Source organism: Pseudophryne corroboree, chromosome 1, assembly GCF_028390025.1.
Source record: "Pseudophryne corroboree isolate aPseCor3 chromosome 1, aPseCor3.hap2, whole genome shotgun sequence".
NCBI lineage: Eukaryota > Metazoa > Chordata > Amphibia > Anura > Myobatrachidae > Pseudophryne > Pseudophryne corroboree.
In genome coordinates, this window is record NC_086444.1 from 358,874,001 (window position 1) to 358,899,138 (window position 25,138).

The 25,138-nt window shown below is 48.2% G+C and overlaps 1 long non-coding RNA gene across 2 annotated transcripts in view; it reads left to right on the forward strand.

Moving 5' to 3' along the window:
• Positions 1–12,892, forward strand: part of LOC135070727 (uncharacterized) — a 377,305-nt gene extending 364,413 nt beyond the window's left edge. For both annotated transcript variants that reach the window (XR_010256891.1, XR_010256885.1), the window contains exon 3: positions 12,713–12,892. This is a non-coding gene — a long non-coding RNA (uncharacterized LOC135070727). The remainder of the gene's footprint in view (positions 1–12,712) is intronic.
• Positions 12,893–25,138: the final 12,246 nt, after the last annotated feature.

The window sequence follows — 25,138 nt, forward strand, 5'->3', positions numbered from 1 at the left end:
ACCTCACACTCCGGTCACTGATGGGTGCAGGGCGCTGGGGGGGGGGCGCCCTGAGGGCAATATAATACACCTTGGCTGGCAAATCATCACAATATATAGTCCCAGGGCTATATATGTGATAAATTACCCCTGCCAGAATCCGTGAAAAAAGCGGGAGAAAAGTCAGCAGAAAAGGGGGCGGGGCTATCTCCCTCAGCACACTGGCGCCATTTTATCTTCACAGTGCAGCTGGAAGACAGCTCCCCAGGCTCTCCCCTGTAGTTTTCAGGCTCAAAGGGTTAAAAAGAGAGGGGGGGCACTAAATTTAGGCACAATATGTGTATACAAGCAGCTATTGGGGGAAAAATCACTCAGTTATAGTGTTAATCCCTGCATGATATAGCGCTCTGGTGTGTGCTGGCATACTCTCTCTCTGTCTCCCCAAAGGACTTTGTGGGGTCCTGTCCTCAGTCAGAGCATTCCCTGTGTGTGTGCGGTGTGTCGGTACGGCTGTGTCGACATGTTGGATGAGGAAGGTTACGTGGAGGCGGAGCAGAGGCCGATAAATGGGATGTCGCCCCCTGTGGGGCCGACACCAGAGTGGATGGATAGGTGGAAGGTATTAACCGACAATGTCAACTCCTTACATAAAAGGCTGGATGACGTAACAGCTGTGGGACAGCCGGCTTCTCAGCCCGCGCCTGCCCAGGCGCCTCAAAGGCCATCAGGGGCTCAAAAAACGCCCGTTACCTCAGATGGCAGACACAGATGTCGGCACGGAGTCTGACTCCAGTGTCGACGAGGTTGAGACATATACACAATCCACTAGGAACATCCGTTGCATGATCTCGGCAATGAAAAATGTGTTACACATTTCTGACATAAATCCAAGTACCACATAAAAGGGGTTTTATGTTTGGGGAGAAAAAGCAGCCAGTGTTTTGTTCCCCCATCAGATGAGTGAATGAAGTGTGTAAAGAGCGTGGGTTCCCCCGATAAGAAAATGGTAATTTCTAAAAAGTTACTGCTGGCGTACCCTTTCCCGCCAGAGGATAGGTCACGTTGGGAGATATCCCCTAGAGTGGATAAGGCGCTCACACGTTTGTCAAAAAAGGTGGCACTGCCGTCTTGGGATACGGCCACTTTGAAGGAGCCTGCTGATAAAAAGCAGGAGACTATCCTGAAGTCTGTATATACACACTCAGGTACTATACTGAGACCTGCATTTGCCTCAGCATAAATAGTGCTGCTGCAGCGTGGTCTGATACCCTGTCAGATAATATTAATACCCTAGACAGGGATAATATTTTGCTAACATAGAGCATATTAAAGACGTCGTCATTCTGCCAGGAGGGTATTAGAGAACCGGCAGTGGACAGGTGATGCTGCCTTTAAAACGCACATGGAGATTCTGCCTTATAAGGGTGAGGAATTGTTTGGGGATGGTCTCTGGGACCTCGTATCCACAGCAACAGCTGGGAAAAAAAATTTTTTACCTTAGGTTTGCTCACAGCCTAAGAAAGGTACAGTCCTTTCGGCTTCAGAAAAGCAAGCGGGTCAAAGGCGCTTCCTTTCTGCACAGAGACAAGGGAAGAAGGAAAAAGCTGCACCAGACAGCCAGTTCCCAGGATCAAAAATCTTCCCCCGCTTCCTCTGAGTCCACCGCATGACGCTTGGGCTCCACAGGTGGAGACAGGTGCGGTGGGGATGCGTCTCGGGAACTTTAGGGACCAGTGGGCTTGCCCACAGGTGGATCCCTAGGTTCTGCAAGTAGTATCACAGGGATACAGGCTGGAGTTCGAGGCGAATCCCCCTCGCCGTCACCTCACATCAGCCTTGCCTGCTGCCCTCGGAGAAAGGGAGGTAGTACTGGCGGCAATTCACAAGCTGTACTTCCAGCAGGTGAAATCAAGGTACCCCTCCTTCAACAAGGCCGGGGTTACTATTCCAAAATGTTGTGGTACCAAAACCAGACGGTTCGGTGAGACCCATTCTAAAATTGAAATCCTTGAACACTTATATACGAAGGTTCAAGTTCAAAATGGAATCGCTCAGGGCGATTATTTCAAGCCTGGAGAATTACATGGTATCACTGGACATCAAGGATACTTACCTGCATGTCCCTATTTACCCTCTTCACCAGGAGTACCTCAAAATTGTGGTACAGGATGGTCATTACCAATTCCAGACGTTTCCGTTGGTCTGTCCCCGGCACCGAGGGTATTTACCAAGGTAATGGCCGAAATACTTATCCCGTGCTTGGACGATCTCCTTATAAAGGCGAGGTCCAGGGAGCAGTTGTTCGTTGGAGTAGCACTATCTCGGGAAGTGCTACAACAGCACGGCTGGATTCTGAATATTCCAAAGTCGCAGCTGGTTCCTACGACGCGTCTACTGTTCCTGGGTATGGTTCTGGACACAGAACAGGATAAAAAGGGTTTCTCCCGGAGGAGAAGTCCTAGGAGTTGTCGTCTCTAGACAGAGACCTCCTAATACAAATACAGGTGTCGGTGCATCAATGCACGCGAGCCCTGGGAAAGATGGTAGCTTCTTACGAAGAAATTCCATTCGCCAGGTCCCATGCAAGGATCTTCCAGTGGGATCTGTTGGACAAGTGTTCCGGGTCGCATCTTCAGATGCATCGGCGGATAACCCTGTCTCCAAGGGCCAGGGTGTCGCTGTGGTGGTGGCTGCAGAGTGCTCATCTTCTAGGGAGCCGCAGATTCGGCATACAGGACTGGGTCCTGGTGACCACGGATGCCAGCCTTCGAGGCTGGGGGGCAGTCACACAGGGAAGAAACTTCCAAGGACTATGGAAAAGTCAGGAGACTTCCCTACACATAAATATTCTGGAACTAAGGGCCATTTACAATGTCCTAAGTCAGGCTAGACCCCTGCTTCAACACCGGCCGGTGCTGATCCAGTCAGACAACATCACGGCGGTCGCTCATGTAAACCGACAGGGCGGCACAAGAAGCAGGATGGCGATGGCAGAGGCCACAAGGATTCTCCGATAGGCGGAAAATCATGTGTTAGCACTGTCAGCAGTGTTCATTCCCGGAGTGGACAACTGGGAAGCAGACTTTCTCAGCAGACACGACCTCCACCCGGGAGAGTGGGGACTTCATCTAGAAGTCTTCCAAATGATTGTACACCGTTGGGAAAGGCCACAGGTGGACATGATGGCGTCACGCCTCAACAAAAAGCTACAAAGATATTGCGCCAGGTCAAGGGACCCTCAGGCGATAGCTGTGGACGCTCTGGTAACACCGTGGGTGTACCAGTCGGTGTATGTGTTCCCTTCTCTGCCTCTCTTACCCAGGGTAATGAGAATAATAAGAAGGAGAGGAGTAAGAACTATACTCATTGTTCTGGATTGGCCAAGAAGAGCTTGGTACCCAGAACGCCAAGAAATGATCTCAGAGGACCCATGGCCTCTGCCGCTCAGACAGGACCTGCTGCAGCAGGGTGCCTGTCTGTTCCAAGACGTACCGCGGCTGCGTTTGACGGCATGGCGGTTGAACACCGGATCCTGAAGGAAAAGGGCATTCCGGAGGAAGTTATCCCTACGCTAATTAAAGCTAGGAAAGAAGTGAACGCAAACCATTATCACCACATATGGCGGAAATATGTTGCGTGCTGTGAGGCCAGGAAGGCCCCAAAGGAGGAATTTCAGCTAGGTCAATTTCTGCACTTCCTACAGTCAGGGTGACTATGGGCCTAAAATTGGGTTCCATTAAGGTCCAGATTTCGGCGCTATCGATTTTCTTCCAAAATAGAACTGGCTTCACTGCCTGAAGTTCAGACTTTTGTTAAGGGAGTGCTGCATAGTCAGCCCCCGTTTGTGCCTCCTGTGGCACCGTGGGATCTCAACGTGGTGTTGGATTTCCTGAAGTCGCATTGGGTTGAGCCACTTAAATCCGTGGAGCTACAATACCTCACGTGGAAAGTGGTCATGCTGTTGGCCTTGGCGTCGGCCAGGCGTGTATCAGAATTGGCGGCTTTGTCATGCAAAAGCCCTTATCTGATTTTTTATATGGATAAGGCGGAATTGAGGACTCGTTCCCAATTCTTTCCTAAGGTGGTATCAGTTTTTCATGTGAACCAACCTATTGTGGTGCTTGCGGCTACTTGGGACTTGGAGGATTCCAAGTTACTGGACGTAGTCAGGGCCCTGAAAAGTATATGTTTCCAGGACGGCTGGAGTCAGGAAAACTGACTCGCTATTTATCCTGTATGCACCCAACAAGCTGGGTGCTCCTGCTTCTAAGCAGACTATTGCTCGCTGGATCTGTAGCACGATTCAGCTTGCACATTCTGCGGCTGGACTGCCGCATCCTAAATCAGTGAAAGCCCATTCCACGAGGAAAGTGGGCTCTTCTTGGGCGGCTGCCCGAGGGGTCTCGGCTCTACAACTTTGCCGAGCAGCTACTTGGTCGGGGTCAAACACATTTGCTAAATTCTACAAGTTTGACACCCTGGCTGAGGAGGACCTAGAGTTTGCCCATTCGGTGCTGCAGAGTCATCCGCACTCTCCCGCCCGTTTGGGAGATTTGGTATAATCCCCATGGTCCTTACGGAGTCCCAGCATCCACTTAGGACGTCAGAGAAAATAAGATTTTACTCACCGGTAAATCTATTTATCGTAGTCCATAGTGGATGCTGGGTGCCCATCCCAAGTGCGGATTGTCTGCAATACTTGTTTATAGTTATTGCCTAACTAAAGGGTTATTGTTGAGCCATCTGTTGAGAGGCTCAGTTATATTTCATACTGTTAACTGGGTATAGTATCACGAGTTATACGATGTGATTGGTGTGGCTGGTATGAGTCTTACCCGGGATTCAAAATCCTTCCTTATTGTGTCAGCTCTTCCGGGCACAGTATCCTAACTGAGGTCTGGAGGAGGGTCATAGTGGGAGGAGCCAGTGCACACCAGGTAGTCCTAAAGCTTTCTTTAGTTGTGCCCAGTCTCCTGCGGAGCCGCTATTCCCCATGGTCCTTACGGAGTCCCAGCATCCACTACGGACTACGAGAAATAGATTTACCGGTGAGTAAAATCTTATTATACACCATTGGTTTATAGGTAATACACAATCCATACCTTCCATTCCAGGAGAGACAAAATGCTCTCTATCTGGACTTCCCTCTTAATCATGATTGTAATCATTTTTGCTGAAATACCTTTTTTAGCAATTAAATGAGGGAAGTCCAGGTACAGAGCATTTTGTCTCTCCCAGAATGGGTCATGTTGAGAGGTATGCACAATCTAATATACACCCTCCCCCTCCACCAGGGCCCTCCTGTCTTAAGTGCCCCAGGCCCCCCTAAGGCTTAATCCGGCCCTGGGATTCCCTGAGTGTGTGGTGTGTCGGTACGTGTGTGTCGACATGTCTGAGGTAAAAGGCTCTTCTAAGGAGGAGATGGAGCAAATGTGTGTGTGTGGTGTCTCCGTCGACAACGCCGACAGCTGACTGGATATGTGGAATTAAGTGCTGAGGTAAATTTACTGCACAAAAGATTAGAGAACAGACAGGGAATCTACCCATGTCTGTCCCTATGTCGCAGGGACCTTCAGAGTCTCAAAACGCCCACTATCCAAAATAATAGACACTGATACCGACACGGAGTCTGACTCCAGTGTCGACTACGATGATGCAAAGTTACAGCCAAAACTGGCAGAAAAGTATTAAATATATGATTATTGTAATAAAAGATGTTTTGCATATCACTGATGACCCATCTGTCCCTGACACGAGGGTACACATGTTTAAGGGGAAGAAAGCTGAGATAACATTTGCCCCCTCTCATGAACCAAATAAATTGTGTGAAAAAGAGCAGGAATCTCCAGACAAGAAACTGCAGTTTCCCAAAAGAATTCTCATGGCGTATCCTTTCCCTGCTAGGGCCAGGATACGATGGGAATCCTCCCCTAGGGTGGACAAGGCGTTGACACGTTTACCCAAAAGGTAGCGCTGACATACCAAGATACAGCTACCCTCAGGGATCCTGCAGATAGCATGCAGAAAAGTACTTTGAAGTCCATTTACACACATACTGGTACACTACTCAGACCGGCGATTGTGTCGGCAGGGGTTTATAGCGCTGTAGCAGCGTGGGACAGATACCTTATCAGCGGAGATTGAAACCCTAGATAAGGATACCATATTATTGACCCTAGGATATATAAAAGATGCTGTCTTATATATAAGACATGCTCAAAGAGACATTGGTCTACTGGGTTCTAGAGTCAATGCTATGTCGATTTCTCCTAGACGTGTCCTGTGGAACATGCAATGGACAGGTGATGCCGACTAAAAGAGGCATATGGAGGTTTTACCTTACAAGGGTGAGGAATTGTGTGGAGAAGGGCTCTCGGACCTGGTCTCCACAGCTATAGCTGGTTAATCTGATCTTTTGCCTTATATTCCCTCACAGCCTAAGAAAGCACAACATTATCAAATGCAGTCCTTTCGGTCGCAGAAAAACAAGAAGGTACGAGGAGCGTCCTTTCTTACCAGAGGTAAGGGCGCAGGGCACAGCTAGTTCCCAGGAACAGAAGTCCTCCCCGGCCTCTACTAAATCCACCGCATGACGCTGGGACTCCGCTAAGGGAGTCCGCCCCAGTGGGAGCACGTCTTCGACTCTTCAGCCACATCTGAGTTCACTCACAGGTGGATCCCTGGGCAATAGAAATTGTTTCTCAGGGTTACAAGCTGGAATTCGAAGAGGTGCCTCCTCGCCGGTTTTCCTTATCAGCCCTACCGGCTTCTCCCCCAGAAAGGGAGATAATATTAAATACAATTCACACATTGTATCTCCAACAGGTGGTACTCAAGGTTCCCCTCCTTCAACAAGGAAGGGGATATTACTCAACCTTGGCTGTAGTCCCAAAACCGGATGGTTCGGTCAGACCTATTTTAAAATTAAAATCTCTGAACCTATAATTGAAAAGGTTCAAATTCAAGGTGGAATCGCTTAGAGCGATCATCGCCAGCCTGGAAGGGGGGGATTTTATGGTGTATCTAGACATAAAGGCTGCATACCTTCATGTTCCCATTTATCCACCCCATCAGGCGTACCTGAGAATTACGGTACAGTATTGTCATTACCAATTTCAGGGTAATTGGCGGAAATGATCGTGCTCCTACGCAAGCAAGGAGTCACAATTATCCCATACTTGGACGATCTCCTAATAAGGGCGAGATCAAAAGAGCAGTTGTTGAACAGCGTGTCACTTTCGCTGAAGGTGTCACAGAAACTCGGCTGGATTCTCAATATCCCGAAGTCACAGTGGGATCCTATGACTCGTCTGCCCTTCTTGGGTATGATTCTGAATACGGACCAGAAATGGGTTTATCTTCCGATAGAGAAGGCCCAGGAACTAATGACTCTGGTAAAAAACCTATTAAAGCCAAAACAGGTGTCAGTGCATCACTGCACTCGGGTCCTGGGAAAGATGGTGGCATCTTACGGGGCCATTCCCTTCGGCAGGTTCCATGCGAGGACTTTCCAATGGGATCTACGGAACAAGTGGTCCGGATCACATCTACAGATGCATCAGTTAATCACCCTGTCCCCTAGGACCAGGGTGTCTCTCCTATGGTGGCTGCAGAGTGCTCACCTTCTGCAGGGTCGCAGGTTCGCCATCCAGGACTGGATTCTGGTAGCCACGTACGCGAGCCTCCGAGGTGGGGGAGCAGTCACACAGGGAAGAAACTTCCAAGGTCTTTGGGTCAAGTCAAAAAACTTGTATTCAAATCAACATCCTGGAGCTGAGGGCCATATACAACGCCCTTCGGCAAGCGGAAACATTGCTTCGCGACCTACCGGTTCTGATCCAGTCAGACAACATCACCGCAGTGGCTCATGTAAACCGCCAAGGCGGCACAAAGAGCAGAGTGGAAATGGCAGAAGCCACCAGGATTCTCCGCTGGGCGGAAAATCATGTAAGCGCATTTTCAGCAGTTCATTCCGGGAGTGGACAACTGAGAATCAGACTTCCTCAGCAAACACGACCTGCATCCAAGAGAGGACTTCTTTAGGAAGCCTTCGCACAGATTGCAAGTCAGTGGGAACTGCCACAGATAGACATGATGGCGTCCCGCTTCAACAAGAAGCTACAGAGGTATTGCACCAGGTCAAGAGACCCTCAGGCAGTAGCTGTAGATGCCCTAGTGACACCGTGGGTGTTCCAGTCGGTCTATGTATTTCCCTCTCTTCCTCTCATACCCAAGGTGTTGAGAATGGTAGGAGGGAGAGGAATGAGAACAATCCTCATTGTTCCAGATTGGCCACGAAGGACCAGGTATCTGGATCTGCAGGAAATGCTCACAGAAGATCAGTGGCTTCTTCCTCTAAGACAGGACTGATTGCAACAGGGGCTGTCTATTCCAAGACTTACCGCGGCTGCGTTGGACGGCATGGCGGTTGAATGCCGGATCCTAGCGGATAAGGGTATTCCGGATGAGGTCATTCCTACGCTAATAAAGGCTAGGAAGGACATGACATCTAAACATTATCAACGTATATGGCGAAAATATGTTTCTTGGTGTGAGGCCAGGAATGCTCCTACGGAAGAATTCCATCTGGGCAGTTTCCTTCACTTCCTGCAAACTGGAGTGAATTTCGGCCTAAAATTAGGATCTATTAAGGTTCAGATTTCGGCCTTATCCATTTTCTTTCAAAAGGAATTGGCCTCTCTCCCTGAAGTACAAACTTTTGTGAAGGGAGTACTGCATATGACGCCTTGGGACCTTAACGGTGACGCCTTGGGACCTTAACGTGGTGTAAAGTTTCATTAAGTCACACTGGTTTGGACCACTTAAAACGGTGGAGTTGAAAAATCTCACTTGGAAGGTGGTCATGTTATTAGCCTTGGCTTCGGGTAGGCGAGTGTCGGAATTAGCGGCTTTATCACATAAAAGCCCCTATCTGGTTTTCCATATGGATAGAGCGGAATTGCGGACCCGTCCTCAATTCCTGCCAAAAGTGGTTTCATCCTTTCATATGAACTATTGTGATGCCTGTGGCTACGCGTGACTTGGAGGATCCCGAGTCCCTTGATGTGGTCAGGGCTTTGAAAATTTACGTGGCCAGATCGGCTATAGTCAGAAAAACAGAAGCACTGTTTGTCATGTATGCAACCAACAAGATTGGTGCCCCTGCTTCAAAGTAGACTATTGTTCGCTGGATCTGTAACACGATTCAGCAGGCGCATTCTACGGCGGGATTGCCGTTACCTAAATCGGTCAAGGACCATTCCATTAGGAAGGTGGGCTCTTCTTGGGCGGCTGCCAGAGGGGTCTCGGCGCTACAGCTGTGCCGAGCTACTACTTGGTCGGGTTCAAACTCCTTTGAAAAGTTCTATAAGTTTGATACCCTGACTGGGGAGGACCTCCTGTTTGCTCAATCGGTGCTGCAGAGTCATCCGCACTCTCCCGCCCGTTTGGGAGCTTTGGTATAATTCCCATGGTCCTTACGGAGTCCCCAGCATCCTCTAGGACGTAAGAGAAAATAAGATTTTAAACCTACCAGTAAATCTTGTTCTCGTAGTCCGTAGAGGATGCTGGGCTCCCGTCCCAAGTGCGGACTATTTCTGCAAGACTTGTATATAGTTATTGGTTAAATAAGGGTTATGTTATAGTTTCATCGGTCTTGGACTGATGCTATGTCGTTTTCATACTGTTAACTGGATAGTATATCACAAGTTATACGGTGTGATTGGTGTGGCTGGTATGAATCTTGCCCTTGGATTAACATAGATCCTTTCCTCGTACTGCCGTCTCCTCTGGGCACAGTTTCTCTAATTGAGGTCTGGAGGAGGGGCATAGAGGGAGGAGCCAGTGCACACCAGATCTAAAGTCTTTCTTAAAGTGCCCATGTCTCCTGCGGAGCCCGTCTATCCCCCATGGTCCTTACGGAGTCCCCAGCATCCTCTACGGACTGCGAGAAAAAGATTTACTGGTAGGTTTAAAATCTTATTATATAATATATTAATAGCCCATAATGTGTCTGCTTGTGAGTCGGGAACAAGCCAAAAAAACAAATAACTTTGCACCTTGGTAAAATCATGTTGCACTGCAGGTGAAGCAGGGGTAAAATGTGCAAAGAGATGCAGAGGGGCATGCCCAAACTCTGCAGGAGAAGCAGAAATAAAATGTGCAGAGAGATGCAGAGGGGCATGTCCGAACTCTGCAGGGGAAGCAGAAATAAAATGTGCAGAGGGGAGTGTCCAAACTCTGCAGGTTGAGCAGAACTAAAATGTGCAAAAGATACAGAGGGGCTTGTCCAAACTCTGCAGGTGAAGCAGAAGTAATATGTGCATAGAGATGTAGAGGGACGTGTCCAAACTCTGCAGGTGAAGCAGAAGTAAAATGTGCAGAGAGATGCAGAGGGGCATGTCCAAACTCTGCAGGGGAAGTAGAAGTAAAATGTGCAGAGAGATGCAGAGGGGCATGTCCCAACTCTGCAAGGGAAGCAGAAGAAAAATGTGCAGAGAGATGCAGAGGGGAGTGTCCAAACTCTGCAGGTGAAGCAGAAGTCAAATGTGTAGAGAGATGCAGAGGGGCGTGTCCAAACTGCAGGTGAAGCACAAGCAGAGTCGGCCCTAACCAATATGATGCCCTAGGCAAGATTTTGGCTGGTGCCCGCTAGCACCACCGCTGGTTCCGCCTCTGACCTTGTACCCCCTATATTTTAAATAGGAAAAGTTTGCACATTTTACGCACAGCCCAAAAAGGGGTGTGTTTTTTCTGACAAGGGGCATGGCCACACAATAACCCCAATTCCAATTACTCCACACAGTACTGCAACTTTATTCACATATGATCATGCGATAGTGTCCAAGATTCATATTACATCCCACAGTAGTATCACTTTACCTTATAAATGTTACTCCTCACAGTAGAGCCCCTTATTCACATTACATCACACTGAATTGCTCCTTATTCACATTACACCACACCTTATTGCTCTTTATTCACATTAGACGACACAGTAGTGCCCTTTCTATACGCAACGCCACATAGTAGAGCACCTTATACACAAAATGCCACACATTAGTAGTGCATTTACACACATTCCACACAGTAATGCCCATTACACATATGACATACATTATTAATGTCCTTATAAACATAATGCGCCTTACACATTATGCCAACCTTTATAAATGCCCTTTTACACACAATGTCCCTTACACATATGCCGCACATTATTAATGCCCTTATACATGTAATGACACACATAGTGCCCCCTACACATTTGCTGTACATTATTAGTGCCCCTATACACATAATGACACACATACAGTAATACCCTGTTACACATATGCCGCACATTAATGCCCTTATACACATAATGACACACATAGTGCCCCTTACACATATGTTGCACATTATTAATGCATTTTTACAAGACACACATAATGCTCCTTACACATATTCCGAACACTACTGCCCAACCAACCCACTCACATACACACAGCACTCACACTGCCACTAACACTGTGACCTCTGCCTCTGCTTGGATACAGATGTGTCCGCATAAATATTGCCTCAATGCTAACATCTGGCACCTTTTTTTATGAAAATGCATCTTATTTGCATTGCTATATGGCTAGGATACACAATCAGCTTCTGATGATTAAAATTATATGCAGCATGCCTATATTCTGTGTGAGACTGTGGCTGTATCTGCATATGAAATGCTACACATAGAATATAGGCATGCCGCATATCATTTTAATCAGCAGAAGCTGCTGATGCCCCTAGGCATATCAAATGCCCTAGGCAATTGCCTAGTTTGCCTATGCCTATGGCCGGCTCTGAGCACAAGTAAAATGCATACCTTGAGTAAAATAAAAACCTTGAGTAAGTAAAATGTGCAGAGAGATGCAGATGGACATATCCCAACTCTGCAGGGGAAGCAAAAGTAAAATGTGCAGAGAGATGCAGAGGGGCGTGTCCAAACTCTAATCTAAATTGTGAAGCATAAAAATAAAGCTGTCCAGTATGTGTGGGCTACCTAGCAAGCTGACAGTATTTACCCTGCATGAAAAAAATTGCACCCCTTGCATTAAAAAAATGGTTTGTTCCAGGTGTAAAGTTAAGTGTTTATTTTTCCTTTGCCCTCAACTCAGAATCAGCCTATAATCTCTTAGTACATACTGATCACCCATTATCAGCAGCGTTGGACACTTGCAATCTGTTCTTATGGTATCCGTTCACATGGTCGACCATGTTATGGTCGACAGTCATTAGGTCGACCACTATTGGTCGACATTGACATGGTCGACACGTGCAAATGGTCGACACATGAAAGGTCGACACATGAAAAGGTCGACATGAGTTTTTTAACTTTTTTTTCTTTTGGGGAACTTTTCCATACGTTACGATCCACGTGGACTACGATTGGAACGGTAATCTGTGCCGAGCGAAGCGGTAGCGGAGCGAAGGCACCATGGCCGAAGCATGGCGAGTGAAGCGAGCCATGCGAGGGGACGCGGTGCACTAATTGGGGTTCCCAGTCACTTTACGCAAAAAACAACACCAAAAAAAGTTAAAAAACTCATGTCGACCTTTTCATGTGTCGACCATTTTCATGTGTCGACCACGTGTCCATGTCGACCATGTCAATGTCGACCAATAGTGGTCGACCTAATGACTGTCGACCATAACATGGTCGACCATTCATACCGGAACCGTTCTTATATCTGTTTCTGTTGTTTCTCAGGCAAAGGCAAAATATTTGGAAGTGGCAAGAAGAATGAAGGCATATGAGGATAACAAATATGAAGCCTGGAAAGAGAGCACAGAACAGATCCTGCACTCACTGTTGAAAAGAAGTTTACTCATTAACATGCATGTACCAGCTGTTAACCATGCAAACTTGAATTTAGCTGATGTGGTAAAAGCAGTTTGTTTTTTTGTATTGATTTTTCTAAAACATATGGACATACACATACAATTATTCCCTGGCCAAATAATGTTGTTGCTCATAGCAACCAATCAGTATCTAGCTATCATTTCTCTATTGCTACACTTCTCTGGCTGCTATGAGTAACATCACTTTTGTTATAAGGTGGGTACGCACTAGGCGATGTGCCAGTGGCGTAACTAGAAATTTTTCTCCCCCAAGCCAAAAAAAATTTCGGCGCCCCCCCCCCCCCCATAATTGGCAGTAGTAAAGGGACAAATATGTGCGCGCCAAGGGTGTGTGGCTTAGTTGAAATGGGCGTGGCTTCGCATAAAGGGGCGTGGCATTGCAGGAAAAGTCTACCTTATACCCCAGTTTTGCAACCTGCACGCCCAGACGTTGGCCACCACAGGAAAGAAAAATAATCCTGATTCATGCCCCTTACATTATTTGTCATTTTTCCTCCTTATAGTAATGCCCAGTATACATTATGCCACATACTGCAATGACCCTTAGACATTATGCCACACACAATAATGCACATGACACAATATGCACACACTGTAATGCTCCCGACACATTATGCCACACACCGTAATGCCTGTGACACATTATGACAGGAATTGCAATGCCCGTTATACATTATGCTACACACTGCAATGCCCCTGATACATTATAGCACATACAATGTCTGTGACACATTATGACACACACCGCAATGACCCTGAGACATTATACCACATACCACAATGATCGTGATATAGTATACAACACACCGTAATGCCTGACACATTATGACACACACCGCAATGTCCACGATACATTATGCCACACACCGTAATGCCCATTACACATTAAGTCCTACAGTAAGGCTTCTAATTACTTTTAAATTACCTGCTCGTTGCCAGGGGTTTCATGCTCTTGGTTCCATGCACGGTGCCAGGGATTTTCATGCTCAGGGTGTCATGCTCGTTGCCAGGGGTTTCATGCACTGGGTGTCATGCTCGTTGCTAGGGGGTAGTGCTTGTTGGTAGGGCCGTGCTCCCAGTGCCACATATGCCCCAAGTGCCAGATATTCCCCCACAGTGCCAGGTATTTGCCCCCAGTGCCAGATATTCCCCCACAGTGCCACATATGCCCCCTCAGTGCCTGCTCCCCCCAGTGCCAGATATTCCCCCACAGTGCCAGGTATATGCCCCCAGTGCCAGATATTCCCCCACAGTGCCAGGTATATGCCCCCAGTGCCAGATATTCCCCCCCAGTGTCACATAAGCCCCCTCAGTGCCTGCTCCCCCCAGTGCCAGATATTGCCCCACAGTGCCAGGTATATGCCCCCAGTGCCAGATATTCCTCCACACAGTGCCAGGTATATGCCCCCAGTGCCAGATATTCCCCCACAGTGCCGCCAGGTACATGCCCTCAGTTCCAGATATTCCCCCACAGTGCCTGCTCCCCTATTCTTCCCCCCCCCCCCCCCGCCGCTCCTTTGTGTTGGAGGGACACGGAGTGCACAGCGCGCGCCTCACCCGTGTCCTTCCTGGCTCTCCTGCGGGTCTAATAAAGGAAGTGCCGGTTCGTGAGCCAATCAGAGCTCACGAACTGCACTTCCTTTATTACACCGGCCGGAGAGCCAGGAGGGACACTGGAGAGGCGCGCGCGGTGCCCTCCGTGTCCCTCCAACACAGCAGCGGAGGGAAGGAGACCGCAGATTGACATGCGGACGCTCGTCCGCATGTCAATCTGTTCTAAGTCAGTGGCGACCCCGCAGCCCCTCGCCCCCAAGCCACCGCGAGGACTGCGGGGGCAGTAGTTACGCCACTGCGATGTGCTCCGTGAGCGACTGTGGCCGGGCTGTACATGCATCTTTGGACGATGAGTCCAAATTGAGCTGCATGTACGGTCGACACCGAGGGTCGTTAACAACAAATAACACGCAGGGCCGTGCTTCGGCCGTTGTCAGCTGCATACACACTGGGCGATATACGATATAGTAAACTATCGCTCAGGAGGGAAAAAAATGATCTAAGTGTGTATTCATATTTAGACACGTTAGTAAATCTACCCCCAAGATACAAATGACAACAGGTTATTTAAACCAAGTGAATAGTGCATGTGCAGCCATCCAAAGCTTATCAATGCATATACAACACACCATGATCATACACAGGGGTTAAAGTGAGCCGGAACGGGGCGGAACTGCGTTCCGTCAGTTCCACTTGGAGACGGAACGCAGTTCCGCCTCCTCCGGCTCACCTAACCCGCTGTGTGCCGCCGCTGCTGGAAGATGCCGGGCGCCCGCTGGGATTGCGTTACCAGCGGGCGCCCGGCGGTAGCCGGAGGCAGGAGCTCAGTACTGAGCTCCGGCTTCCGGCTCTGTCACTGTGCGCTATGGGAGAGACATCTCATAGTGCTGAGGAGCGGGTGCCGGAAGGAAGGACTGCAGCGGCCTGGGAGCGGGGATCAGTGAGTATGGTGATTTTTATTTTATTTTTTTCCCTATGTGTAGCGGCGCTTCCATTGGGGGGGGGGGGGCATTACTACTGGGGGCTTTTACTACTGTTAGCAAGCTACTGGGGGCATTACTAACGGGGGCTAACTGCTGGGGGCCAACTACTGGGTGGGGGGCATTACTACTGTAGGCAAACTACTGGGGGCATTACTACTGGGGGGGCATTACTATTGTGGGCAAACTACTGGGGGCATTACTACTGGGGGGGTGGGCATTACTATTGTGGGCAAACTACTGGGGGCATTACTACTGGGGGGGGCATTACTATTGTGGGCATACTACTGGGGAAATTACTAATGGGGGCAAACTACAGGAGGGCATTACTACTGGGGGTATAACTACAGGGCATTACTACTTGGGGCAAACTACAGTGGGGCATTACTACTGGGGGCTAAACTACATGGGGGCTAACTACTGAAGGCATTAGTAACGGGGGCATTACTCTTGGGGGCATTACAAACGGGGGCATTACTACTGGGGGCATTACTAACAGGTGCTTACTACTGGGGGCATTACTACTGGGGGCAAACTACAGGAGGGCATTACTACTGGGGGCAAACTACAGGAGGGCATTACTACTGGGGGCAAACTACAGTGGGGCATTACTACTGGGGGCTAAACTACATGGGGGCTAACTACTGAAGGCATTACTACAGGGGGCAAACTACAGTAGGGCATTACTACAGGGTGGCTAAACTACTGGGGGCATAACTACAGGGGTTAAACTACTGGGGACATTACTACTTGGGGGCAAACTACAGGAGGGCATTACTACTGGGGGTATAACTACAGGGGTATTACTACTTGGGGCAAACTACAGGGGGGCATAACTACAAGGGTTAAACTACTGGGGGCTAAACTTAAAGGGGGCAAACTAAAAGGGGGCATAACTACAGGGGCTGAACTACAAGTGGTCAAACTACTGGGGGCATTACTAATGGGCAAACTACATAGGGGCTAAACTACTGGGGTCATAACTGCAGGGGCATTACCACAGGGGGCATAACTACTGGGGCTAAATGACTGGGGGCATTACTACAGGCAACATTACTACTGGGGGCATTACCATTAAGTGCATTACTACTGGGGGCACTACTAGTGAGGGCATTGTAAAGGGGGCACTTCATAAGGGGCATCACTGCTAGGGACGTTAGGGGCACTACTATTGTGGGCATTGCATAAGGGGCACCACTACTATGGGTTCTATATAAGGGGCACTACCAGTAAAGTGGACATTGCATAAGGAGCACTACAACTGTGGGCATTGTATAAGGGGCGCTACTGCTGTGGGCATTATGTGTATTATGGGGTGCTACTACTGTGGGCATTGTTACTATTGTGTGAACACGCCCCTTTTTGAGGACACGTCCCCTTTTCTGGCGGCGCGCGCCTACGGCGCCGTTCAATAGCTTTACTTCTTTTTCTTCTTGGGGAGGGGGGTGAGTTCCACCACCTCTCTAGGACCACTTTAAGCACTGATCATACATATACAAAACAATGTCTATATGTGCCAGACTTAACATTTAACCTACTCATAACATTATGTAGGACAATGCCCTTAGAAACTATGCGGGTAATTCAGACCTGATTTGGGTGGAGTGTGTTCAAACTGAAATCTAAATTGCAGTGTAAAAAAAAAAGAAGGCAGTATTTACTCTGCACAGAAACAAAATAAATAACCCATCCAAATCTAACTCTCTCTGCACATGTTATAACTCCCCCCCCCCCCCCCCCGCAGTGTACATGGGGGGTAAGTTGATCGCAGCAGGAATTTTGTTAGCAGTTGGGCAAAACCATGTGCACTGCAGGGGAGGCAGATATAACATGTGCAGAGAGAGTTAGATTTGGGTTGGTTATTTTGTTTCTGTGCAGGGTAAATACTGGCTGCTTTATTTTTACACTGCAATTTAGATTGCAGATTGAACTCACCACACCCAAATATCTCTCTCTCTCTCTCTCTGCACATGTTATATCTACCTCCCCTGCAGTGCACATGGTTTTGCCCAACTGCTAACAAATTTGCTGCTACAATCAAGTCTGAATTACCCCCTATATCCCATCTTATCCATAGGTTACCATGCTTTGAGTTATACAAGAATGGTCAGATCTTATGATATTTGTGTACTGCTGTCCTTCTAGCATACATGCAGATGTGTCCTGTGTGCAGGACAACAAGAGCGTTTCTCAGTTTTGATACTTTTTCCTCCTTAGTCCTCCTTAGTCCCCTTATACCGCTTTCAGATCGCAAATGCCGGATCCCACCCGGGAAGAGAAACTTGTCCTTACCGGGTGGGATCCGGCATTTGCTCTGCTTTGCTGGCTTTCCGACCCGGCAATATACCGGATCGGTTGCCATAGCAGCAGGGGGCGCAGCAACAGCAGGGGCGGGGGTTGAGGCGGCGCAGGAGATGAGCTCATCTCCTGCGCCGCCTCTCCGTATGCTGTGAATGGGAGCCGTGACGCATCGACGCGGCTCCCATTCACACTGCGCCTGACCTGGTATTCAAACCGGGAATAACACTTCTTTTATACCGGGTTGAATTACCGGGTCAGGCGACCCGCTAATTCGGGCAAAGTGCTTTCACAGCGCACACTGACCCGTGTCGACACGGCAATATGCCGTGTCAATACCGGGTTATTTGTGCGACGTGAAAGGGGTATTAGTGTACTATGTATGTAGCAATCTCAAACACAAAAGAAGGAGCGCTGTCTGCAGGGGTGTAACCAGTGGTGGGATTCAGCCGGTTTGCACCGGTTCTTCAGAACCGATACCTAATGTTAGGTATGGTTCTGAGAACTGTTTGTTAATGAGCGCCGCCAGCATAGCTGCAGATTCCGTTACCCCAGTAAAGCTTGCCGCCGCTGCCCCCGCAGCCCCCGCAGTAGATTGAGACGCGCTGGGGGCTGCAGAAGCGCTTCTGTACCATAGCAATGAAGAAAAAAAACAACCAAAAATGGTAGAGATGAGCGCCTGAAATTTTTCGGGTTTTGTGTTTTGGTTTTGGGTTCGGTTCCGCGGCCGTGTTTTGGGTTCGACCGCGTTTTGGCAAAACCTCACCGAATTTTTTTTGTCGGATTCGGGTGTGTTTTGGATTCGGGTGTTTTTTTCAAAAAACCCTAAAAAACAGCTTAAATCATAGAATTTGGGGGTCATTTTGATCCCATATTATTATTAACCTCAAAAACCATAATTTCCACTCATTTTCAGTCTATTCTGAATACCTCACACCTCACAATATTATTTTTAGTCCTAAAATTTGCACCGAGGTCGCTGGATGACTAAGCTAAGCGACCCTAGTGGCCGACACAAACACCTGGCCCATCTAGGAGTGGCACTGCAGTGTCACGCAGGATGTCCCTTCCAAAAAACCCTCCCCAAACAGCACACGACGCAAAGAAAAAAAGAGGCGCAATGAGGTAGCTGACTGTGTGAGTAAGATAAGCGACCCTAGTGGCCGACACAAACACCGGGCCCATTTAGGAGTGTCACTGCAGTGTCACGCAGGATGTCCCTTCCAAAAAACCCTCCCCAAACAGCACATGACGCAAAGAAAATAAGAGGCGCAATGAGGTAGCTGTGTGAGTAAGATTAGCGACCCTAGTGGCCGACACAAACACCGGGCCCATTTAGGAGTGTCACTGCAGTGTCACGCAGGATGTCCCTTCCAAAAAACCCTCCCCAAACAGCACATGACGCAAAGAAAATAAGAGGCGCAATGAGGTAGCTGACTGTGTGAGTAAGATAAGCGACCCTAGTGGCCGACACAAACACCGGGCCCATTTAGGAGTGGCACTGCAGTGTCACGCAGGATGGCCCTTCCAAAAAACCCTCCCCAAACAGCACATGACGCAAAGAAATAAAGAGGCGCAATGAGGTAGCTGACTGTGTGAGTAAGATAAGCGACCCTAGTGGCCGACACAAACACCGGGCCCATTTAGGAGTGTCACGCAGGATGTCCCTTCCAAAAAACCCTCCCCAAACAGCACATGATGCAAAGAAAATAAGAGGCGCAATGAGGTAGCTGTGTGAGTAAGATTAGCGACCCTAGTGGCCGACACAAACACCGGGCCCATTTAGGAGTGTCACTGCAGTGTCACGCAGGATGTCCCTTCCAAAAAACCCTCCCCAAACAGCACATGACGCAAAGAAAATAAGAGGCGCAATGAGGTAGCTGTGTGAGTAAGATTAGCGACCCTAGTGGCCGACACAAACACCGGGCCCATCTAGGAGTGGCACTGCAGTGTCACGCAGGATGGCCCTTCCAAAAAACACTCCCCAAACAGCACATGACGCAAAGAAAAAAAGAGGCGCAATGAGGTAGCTGACTGTGTGAGTAAGATAAGCGACCCTAGTGGCCGACACAAACACCGGGCCCATTTAGGAGTGGCACTGCAGTGTCACGCAGGATGTCCCTTCCAAAAAACCCTCCCCAAACAGCACATGACGCAAAGAAAAATAAAAGAAAAAAGAGGTGCAAGATGGAATTGTCCTTGGGCCCTCCCACCCACCCTTATGTTGTATAAACAAAACAGGACATGCACACTTTAACCAACCCATCATTTCAGTGACAGGGTCTGCCACACGACTGTGACTGATATGACGGGTTGGTTTGGACCCCCCCCAAAAAAGAAGCAATTAATCTCTCCTTGCACAAACTGGCTCTACAGAGGCAAGATGTCCACCTCATCATCATCCTCCGATATATCACCGTGTACATCCCCCTCCTCACAGATTATCAATTCGTCCCCACTGGAATCCACCATCTCAGCTCCCTGTGTACTTTGTGGAGGCAATTGCTGCTGGTCAATGTCTCCGCGGAGGAATTGATTATAATTCATTTTAATGAACATCATCTTCTCCACATTTTCTGGATGTAACCTCGTACGCCGATTGCTGACAAGGTGAGCGGCGGCACTAAACACTCTTTCGGAGTACACACTTGTGGGAGGGCAACTTAGGTAGAATAAAGCCAGTTTGTGCAATGGCCTCCAAATTGCCTCTTTTTCCTGCCAGTATAAGTATGGACTGTGTGACGTGCCTACTTGGATGCGGTCACTCATATAATCCTCCACCATTCTTTCAATGGTGAGAGAATCATATGCAGTGACAGTAGACGACATGTCCGTAATCGTTGTCAGGTCCTTCAGTCCGGACCAGATGTCAGCATCAGCAGTCGCTCCAGACTGCCCTGCATCACCGCCAGCGGGTGGGCTCGGAATTCTGAGCCTTTTCCTCGCACCCCCAGTTGCGGGAGAATGTGAAGGAGGAGATGTTGACAGGTCGCGTTCCGCTTGACTTGACAATTTTCTCACCAGCAGGTCTTTCAACCCCAGCAGACTTGTGTCTGCCGGAAAGAGAGATCCAAGGTAGGCTTTAAATCTAGGATCGAGCACGGTGGCCAAAATGTAGTGCTCTGATTTCAACAGATTGACCACCCGTGAATCCTTGTTAAGCGAATTAAGGGCTCCATCCACAAGTCCCACATGCCTAGCGGAATCGCTCTGTGTTAGCTCCTCCTTCAATGTCTCCAGCTTCTTCTGCAAAAGCCTGATGAGGGGAATGACCTGACTCAGGCTGGCAGTGTCTGAACTGACTTCACGTGTGGCAAGTTCAAAGGGCAGCAGAACCTTGCACAACGTTGAAATCATTCTCCACTGCGCTTGAGACAGGTGCATTCCACCTCCTATATCGTGCTCAATTGTATAGGCTTGAATGGCCTTTTGCTGCTCCTCCAACCTCTGAAGCATATAGAGGGTTGAATTCCACCTCGTTACCACTTCTTGCTTCAGATGATGGCAGGGCAGGTTCAGTAGTTTTTGGTGGTGCTCCAGTCTTCTGTACGTGGTGCCTGTACGCCGAAAGTGTCCCGCAATTCTTCTGGCCACCGACAGCATCTCTTGCACGCCCCTGTCGTTTTTTAAATAATTCTGCACCACCAAATTCAAGGTATGTGCAAAACATGGGACGTGCTGGAATTTGCCCATATTTAATGCACACACAATATTGCTGGCGTTGTCCGATGCCACAAATCCACAGGAGAGTCCAATTGGGGTAAGCCATTCCGCGATAATCTTCCTCAGTTGCCGTAAGAGGTTTTCAGCTGTGTGCGTATTCTGGAAACCGGTGATACAAAGCGTAGCCTGCCTAGGAAAGAGTTGGCGTTTGCGAGATGCTGCTACTGGTGCCGCCGCTGCTGTTCTTGCGGCGGGAGTCCATACATCTACCCAGTGGGCTGTCACAGTCATATAGTCCTGACCCTGCCCTGCTCCACTTGTCCACATGTCCGTGGTTAAGTGGACATTGGGTACAGCTGCATTTTTTAGGACACTGGTGACTCTTTTTCTGAGGTCTGTGTAAATTTTCGGTATCGCCTGCCTAGAGAAATGGAACCTAGATGGTATTTGGTACCGGGGACACAGTACCTCCAACAAGTCTCTAGTTGGCTCTGCAGTAATGATGGATACCGGAACCACGGTTCTCACCACCCATGATGCCAAGGCCTCAGTTATCCGCTTTGCAGTAGGATGACTGCTGTGATATTTAATCTTCCTCGCAAAGGACTGTTGGACAGTCAATTGCTTGGTGGAAGTAGTAAAAGTGGTCTTACAACTTCCCCTCTGGGATGACCATCGACTCCCAGCAGCAACAACAGCAGCGCCAGCAGCAGTAGGCGTTACACGCAAGGATGCATCGGAGGAATCCCAGGCAGGAGAGGACTCGTCAGAATTGCCAGTGACATGGCCTGCAGGACTATTGGCATTCCTGGGGAAGGAGGAAATTGACACTGAGGGAGTTGGTGGGGTGGTTTGCGTGAGCTTGGTTCAAGAGGAAGGGATTTACTGGTCAGTGGACTGCTTCCGCTGTCACCCAAAGTTTTTGAACTTGTCACTGACTTATTATGAATGCGCTGCAGGTGACGTATAAGGGAGGATGTTCCGAGGTGGTTAACGTCCTTACCCCTACTTATTACAGCTTGACAAAGGGAACACACGGCTTGACACCTGTTGTCCGCATTTCTGTTGAAATAGTTCCACACCGAAGAGCTGATTTTTTTGGTATTTTCACAAGGCATGTCAACGGCCATATTCCTCCCACGGACAACAGGTGTCTCCCCGGGTGCCTGACTTAAACAAACCACCTCACCATCAGAATCCTCCTGGTCAATTTCCTCCCCAGCGCCAGCAACACCCATATCCTCCTCATCCTGGTGTACTTCAACACTGACATCTTCAATCTGACTATCAGGAACTGGACTGCGGGTGCTCCTTCCAGCACTTGCAGGGGGCGTGCAAATGGTGGAAGGCGCATGCTCTTCACGTCCAGTGTTGGGAAGGTCAGGCATCGCAACCGACACAATTGGACTCTCCTTGTGGATTTGGGATTTAGAAGAACGCACAGTTCTTTGCGGTGCTACTGCTTTTGCCAGCTTGAGTCTTTTCATTTTTCTAGCGAGAGGCTGAGTGCCTCCATCCTCATGTGAAGCTGAACCACTAGCCATGAACATAGGCCAGGGCCTCAGCCGTTCCTTGCCACTCCGTGTGGTAAATGGCATATTGGCAAGTTTACGCTTCTCCTCCGACAATTTTATTTTAGGTTTTGGAGTCCTTTTTTTACTGATATTTGGTGTTTTGGATTTGACATGCTCTGTACTATGACATTGGGCATCGGCCTTGGCAGACGACGTTGCTGGCATTTCATCGTCTCGGCCATGACTAGTGGCAGCAGCTTCAGCACGAGGTGGAAGTGGATCTTGATCTTTCCCTAATTTTGGAACCTCAACATTTTTGTTCTCCACATTTTAATAGGCACAACTAAAAGGCACCTCAGGTAAACAATGGAGATGGATGGATACTAGTATACAATTATGGACGGACTGCCGAGTGCCGACACAGATGTAGCTACAGCCGTGAACTACCGTACTGTACTGTGTCTGCTGCTAATATAGACTGGTTGATAAAGAGATGTAGTAGTATGTATGTATAAAGAAGAAAGAAAAAAAAACCTCGGGTAGGTGGTATACAATTATGGACGGACTGCCGAGTGCCGACACAGAGGTAGCTACAGCCATGGACTACCGTACTGTACTGTGTCTGCTGCTAATATAGACTGGTTGATAAAGAGATGTAGTAGTATGTATGTATAAAGAAGAAAGAAAAAAAAACCACGGGTAGGTGGTATACAATTATGGACGGACTGCCGAGTGCCGACACAGAGGTAGCTACAGCCGTGAACTACCGTACTGTACTGTGTCTGCTGCTAATATAGACTGGTTGATAAAGAGATGTAGTAGTATGTATGTATAAAGAAGAAAGAAAAAAAAACCACGGGTAGGTGGTATACAATTATGGACGGACTGCCGAGTGCCGACACAGAGGTAGCTACAGCCGTGAACTACCGTACTGTACTGTGTCTGCTGCTAATATAGACTGGTTGATAAAGAGATGTAGTAGTATGTATGTATAAAGAAGAAAGAAAAAAAAACCACGGGTAGGTGGTATACAATTATGGACGGACTGCCGAGTGCCGACACAGAGGTAGCTACAGCCGTGAACTACCGTACTGTACTGTGTCTGCTGCTAATATAGACTGGTTGATAAAGAGATGTAGTAGTATGTATGTATAAAGAAGAAAGAAAAAAAAACCACGGGTAGGTGGTATACAATTATGGACGGACTGCCGAGTGCCGACACAGAGGTAGCTACAGCCGTGAACTACCGTACTGTGTCTGCTGCTAATATAGACTGGTTGATAAAGAGATGTAGTAGTATGTATGTATAAAGAAGAAAGAAAAAAAAAACACGGGTAGGTGGTATACAATTATGGACGGACTGCCGAGTGCCGACACAGAGGTAGCTACAGCCGTGAACTACCGTACTGTGTCTGCTGCTAATATAGACTGGTTGATAAAGAGATGTAGTAGTATGTATGTATAAAGAAGAAAGAAAAAAAAACCACGGGTAGGTGGTATACAATTATGGACGGACTGCCGAGTGCCGACACAGAGGTAGCTACAGCCGTGAACTACCGTACTGTGTCTGCTGCTAATATAGACTGGTTGATAAAGAGATGTAGTAGTATGTATGTATAAAGAAGAAAGAAAAAAAAACCACGGGTAGGTGGTATACAATTATGGACGGACTGCCGAGTGCCGACACAGAGGTAGCTACAGCCGTGAACTACCGTACTGTACTGTGTCTGCTGCTAATATAGACTGGTTGATAAAGAGATGTAGTAGTATGTATGTATAAAGAAGAAAGAAAAAAAAACCACGGGTAGGTGGTATACAATTATGGACGGACTGCCGAGTGCCGACACAGAGGTAGCTACAGCCGTGAACTACCGTACTGTGTCTGCTGCTAATATAGACTGGTTGATAAAGAGATGTAGTAGTATGTATGTATAAAGAAGAAAGAAAAAAAAACCTCGGGTAGGTGGTATACAATTATGGACGGACTGCCGAGTGCCGACACAGAGGTAGCTACAGCCGTGAACTACCGTACTGTGTCTGCTGCGACTGGATGATAAATAATGATATAAAAAATATATATATATCACTACTGCAGCCGGACAGGTATATATATTATATAATGACGGACCTGCTGGACACTGTCTGTCAGCAGAATGAGTTTTTTATAGAATAAAAAAAAAAACACCACACAAGTGAAGTCACACGACGAGTGTTTAACTTTTTCAGGCAATCACACAATATAGTATACTACTAACTATACTGGTG